Below are 6,000 nucleotides of genomic sequence, written 5' to 3' on the forward strand. Positions count from 1 at the left end.
TTCTCCTCTGGGCTCTCTCTGGTATTCCCTCTTCACGCGTCTTGTGGTCTGGTCTGGGCACTCCTATTGTCACACCACGTGTCCTCCTCTGCTGTCACTGCTGCCACTTGCATCCCAAACTCTACACACCGGTGCACACACTCACGCATGCGCACACACCCATGGTCAGGCCTCCACCATCAGGCGCGCGTGCCCACTCCCAAGCACCTTCTGCAGCAGCATGATCAAGGCCACAGAGGATGGCCAGAGACTAGAGGCATAAAAAGCCTGATTAATTTATTTACCCCACACTCCCCAGCAGGGGTGCCAGGCATGGTGGACCTAGCCAGGACACATATTATACAGCTTATATAGTCTTCCAGGGCATGGGGAGGTGGGGGGTGGGGGGAGCCATCCACTGGGTTAAATTTGGTGACAAGTCAAGGCTTTTAGGATGATCTTATCAGAGTTTTGTAATAATGTGAGTGGTGACCTTGGAAATTCAGGTACCCCACAGATCACACATCAGCTGTGACAAAGTACCTTAAAAAAGCTGTCAAGCATCAGAAATGGGGTATTCCATTTTCTTTTCCAAGAAGCTCCCCACATTTCCTCACCTTTTCTGTATGATGAGCAGCTGACATTTGGAGGCTGTTTAAGACAGTTTCATGAAAATAAACAGATTTAACGTGCTCCTTCAAGATAACGGCGATGGTTTTACAGTGGATGAGAGAGTCATCGGTTTTCAAAAGAATCCTCCCGTGGAGAGAGCATTTTTGGAAGTAGATGTCTGGAGATCTTTCCAATGTTGAGTGATTCTGTTGCTAAAAATGACATATATTGCTTATTTAAAAAAACCGCATTTCTACACACTTTGCTTAGAAACGGAAATTTTGAGCCTCTTGGAAATCTTCCAAGTGAAGAATTTTTGTTTTGAATATACTGAAGAATTTCAGGAGGATGGAGGTGCAGAGCTGGCTTACCTGTGGGGAGCAGCAGTGCGAGCCCTGGAAAGGGGATGTGGGTGTCACACAGAGACCTGCTCCTCAGCCCTGTCAGAGTTTTTGAAAAATCCACTCATGCTATAACTGACGTTAAATGCTTAAATTACTTTCAGCCACCCCCTCCCCACCCCCCCTCAACTCGCCCCCTGCCCTCCCCCTCCAACATTCTCTGAGACTTGCTTTTCAAGGCACCCAGAGCCTGGAGGATTTTTTTTTTTTTTTTTTTTTTGGTGGGACCCTCGCTGGTGCCCGGGGATTGAACTCGCGCTGCAGAGGCTGCGGGCAGCCTCGCAACCCACTGCTCAACCACTGTGCCACCAGGGGAGGCCCAGAGCCTGGAGGTTTATTGACTAACCTTGAGCTAAGTCCCAGGCTGGCTGGAGCCTGGAGAGAAATGCAGATGAGGGACCACTTCGGGCTCACCAACAGATACCCCAAATTTTAGTTACCTGGGGGGAAAGCCTTTTCCCTGCATACCTGGACCCCCAGTAACTAGTCAATGAACTTCTTTGCCTTTAGCCTATTTCTTAGCCATTAACATGTAACTCCTTTGTTCTCAACCCTGGTTCCTTTCTAAACCTAAATAACCTCATTACCTCTTGTCTCCTTGCCAACTGATTTGCAATAAAGTTTCTTATCTCAAACTCTAGAGTCAGGCATGTAGGGGATGAGCACATCAGGTGGCAGAGCCCATTACTAGGTAAGGACACACTTGTTGGTTTCTTTAATGCCTCCACTTGATTTCCTCAGTTTGGTTGATTTCCTCAGTTTGTCAGTTGCCAGTGGATTGTTCTACCAGTCTGCCTGCAGGACTCTCTAATCCGGTCTGTCACCACACTCTCACGCTCTCCTCTCTTTTATGCATCCTGCTTTTAATTTTGTTCTGTGACACAAGCCTACTGACCTTCTTCCTATACAAGTAAAACTATTGCTCGTAAAACAGCTCGCTAAATAAAGCTGCATTAGTCCTTGAGATCATTGACTTGGTTGACCAGAAAGACCAATCCCCACAAAAGATGGAAAGGAAACTAGGTGATGTGGGGGGCACCTTGGATGACACATGGATGCAACTAAAATGAGCAGTTTGACTTGGGAAACCCTGAGGTCATGTAATTCTTCCAAGTTAGTTTACTTATCTGTTGAGATATTAAAGTGATGACAACCATTAAAATCAAGTTTTAAAGTAAACTGTGCTTTAAACCTTCAAATTATTAGATCAGAAAGTTTTCAAGCAAGATTCTCAAAAATAAAACTATTTGACCACTTAAAAAATATTGGTGTGTAGAAGAGAATCTGCAGCCTTGGGAAGAACAACAACAACAACAATAAAACAAACAAACAAACAAACAAACAAAACTAGCAGCAAAGACTTTTAATTCAACCACAAAGCACAGCAAAGTAATGTTGGCTAGTGAATACCCTGAGGTTTTGACCACGATTGTTCCAAGTCTCCCTGCTATTACTGTTGGGAGAAACAACAATGAAATAGTTTGACCACACATATTCAGTCACAAAAAACACATCCTCTAAAATAAAGATTTTGACATCTAGTCCTTGAGCTTCTCACTGGTAGATTGCATCTGACCAGAGACACCCCCCCCCAAACAGAAACAATGTACTCCTCTTAACACAGAGGTGTTAGGAGATTATCTAGTATCCTTCTGAAACACATACTTTGTTACACCAATTTTCCCCCCATTATCCTCAGCCCACATTTTACAACACTGATAAATTGTCACTTACACTGGGATGAGGGCTCAGAGGACCAGAGCCCTCTGCCTACCCTGCTTCCCCAGGCTGGACCTCACCCTGGGCTGAAAATAAAGCAGCTTTGTTCACCTTGTCTTATCACAGTGGTGACTGTTATCTTCCAGTGATGAAAGCAGAGCTAGTTTGTAGTCAACAAATCAAAACATTTCAAATATTGCTTTTGATTCAAAACTTTTCTACTTTTGGTTTTCATGTGAATGTATTACTATTAGTATATCATTTATAAATAAATAAATAGATAGATAGATAGATAGATAGATAAATAAATAAATAAATAAATAAATAAATAAATAAATAAATAAATGGGCCTATATGGGGCTTCATGTTCAGAAAATTTTTCAGCGAGTTGTGGTATGCGAGAGAAGAAAGTTTACAGATTGTTGCTTTTAGAAAGACTGTTGTGGACACACCATGGTACCAGAAACCACAAGGCAGCTACTCTTTAAATTGAGAGCTGTGATGCTTTCCTTTACGCTTTCATTTGGCAAAAGCAGAAAAATTTTAAAGTACTAAACCCTGCAGATGTTGATGGGCTATTTGCCAGTGCAATCGCAAGATAGTCTCGGTTTTAACCACGTGATTCCTTATTTAATTATTAGCTGATAATTCTTTAATTTCTGTCCTGAAGATTAACAACATTTAAGACAGTATTTGAAACTCTTTGGAAACCATTTGGATTGAATTTGAAGGAATGCCTTTTCTAGAGGCTCAATGAACTAGAATTCTTTTGCAAGCTGTTAGCGCTGACTTCCTGAATACAAGGCTGTCTCTGCTGGGTGTTATCCTGACAGCAGAAACCTCAGTGTTTTTGTGAGTTTTAGCCTCCAAAGTTGATGATTACCCTAGGTGAATCCTAGGCACACCATCACTATCTGCATTTCAGCACATTGCTGGAGCCCAAGCAGCCGTCCTTGCTGTGTGCACCCCATGACTATGGGTAGAAGGAAAGGATCCCCAAATGAAACGTCAGGTCAATCCCAGGTGCTGCTTGGGGGTCAGTCCCCTCTGCCTCTCCAGGTACGGGCTTCAGCCTAGGCAGACCCTAATGAATCATTTAGCTTACAAGCATTTGCTAGGAAGCTTCCAGAGCGAGAACAAAAGGAAAGCATCACTTCATGAAAAAGCATCGCGCGTCAAAGCCACTGACTGAACCTTACACTAAACATTTCTCTAAACATTTCATCTTCCTCATGGGCACCCAAGAGCCATGTCACACTTTCCCCACATCATGCAGTCACAGGCCCCCAGAGAGAGAACCTGGAGCAAGGGGAGGTCGGGCAGTCTGGTAACTACTGGGTGAATCGTGGTGTTATTCACATATGACAATTTTTTACATATTTATTTACATTTTTTCCTCTCTAGGAAATGGCGCCAGAATCCACAGATGCCATTACCCATCTGCACACTTTTGTTACTTCCCAGAAGGCAAGAATATTGTATTTTTAAAATGTCTGGACCTTGGTTCTTTCTTATCACAGACAGCTAGAGAAGCTCTGATGGTTCATGTTTACCCGAAGTGGAGTTCTAGGCACAGCCTCCTTTCTGGACAGCTTGGAGATTCTGGGACAAAAGGCATTTTATAAGCACAAAATGGGAAAAGATCATTTATATTCACTTGCTGCTGTGGCATTTCTCTCTGGAATCTTCCTCTTGTCCGTCAACCTTGCACAAAAGGACTGGCCTCATCTACATTACAAATATTCCTTTAATGGAATGGAAGTAGGAAAGAGACAGCACAAGGGTGGGAGGAGAAATTTAAGCTCCCCCATTGGAGGGTCTCAGCCTTGTTTATCCATAAAACTGGTTGGACATATTTGGTGTGGGTATTAGGGATTGTTCAGAAAGATCCTGGTATGAAGTAATACAGTGCTTTGTGTTTGGGATGCAACCAGGATTTATTATCTGATGGTAGTTACCTGTGGGAGAATCACAGTTATTGGGCAGACCCTCTGAGGGGACATTTAGAAGGAAGGCATTCTGGGCAGTGGGTAGCTTGTACTGGCCTCCACTGCCACGGGAAGCTTCCAGAGCGGGGTCATTTCCACCAAGATGTCTCCTGTGACCCCTGCAGATCCTTTCTCTTGGGAGCTCTGCATGGTATGAGTTAAGAAACATCAGAGACTTTCTGGCCCAGGTAGATACCCATGTGTCTCATCACATACATGGGTGAGGGTTACCACCCCATTAGTTGAAGTAGAGCCCAGCTCTGAGGATCTCCCATTTCCACGTGGAAATGTTCTAGAAGACAAGGCATGAGTATGGAGGGGGAGGGCATATGCCCGACTGGGGGTGTGTAGATGCAGAGGAGAGGTGCTTGGAGGGCTGGGGTGCTGCAGAGGGAAGGATGGTATCCAAGGAGCAATAGCACCTCTCAACCACACATGCCATTCGTCCAAGTCCCAACACTAACTTCCCTGGGACTCGTGCGAGTCTGCAAATCAGCTCGGCTTCTCCTTCGCTGCTCTCTTCAAATCTTTTCATCAAAAACATGCCTAAGTAGAGCAGCACCCGTCACCACCATGAACACTTACCCCCCACACACACACGTCCTGTCTACTTCTACCTACCCTCCCCTTTCTTAGATGATTATTAAAATTAGCTCATCCTTAATCTCATTTTTAGTTTAATCTTCCCTGCTGCATCTTTATGGCTATTTTCATCTGTCCTGTCAATCACTATCTGATGTCAGTCTGTTGGGCTGGCTAAAAAAAGATACATTTCTCAAAAGCCCTAAGTGGTTTAGACAAAAATGCTGGAGTTGGCCAATGTTGGCTTAGTTCAGTTTCATTCAACAGGAGCCTCCCTGGTGCTGGGCTCAGCGCAGGGTTATGGAGATCAGCAGGGTCTGTGGCCTCCGGGGCCCATGATCAAGACAGAGCAAGAGCAGCAGCAAGCACTCAGCAGTAAAAGGCAGATTGTGGTTGCAGAAAGTGCCATGTGTGTGTGGGATACCAGGATGTGCGAAGCACCCTGGGGTGGGCAGGATGAGGGTAGGAGGTAGTCCAAAAAGACTGTGGAGCCTGAGGCGGTTTGGAGCAGGAACTTGGAGGACTGAGGCAGCAGGGAAAACCACTTGCCGAAGTGTGGCGGGAGGAGTCATGGGGGGCACCGGAGAGTGACCTCGCCTTTGTTGGCTCAGATACATGGTACAAGGGGCTTGGCGGGAGGTGTGCGGGGGTGAGGTAGAGAAGGAGCCCACGCATTTGGGTTCTCAAGGTAACCTCTGAATTCTTTCTAGTTAGTAACT

The sequence above is a fragment of the Talpa europaea genome, assembly GCF_964194135.1.
Source record: "Talpa europaea genome assembly, chromosome: 10".
NCBI classification, from domain to species: Eukaryota; Metazoa; Chordata; class Mammalia; order Eulipotyphla; family Talpidae; genus Talpa; species Talpa europaea.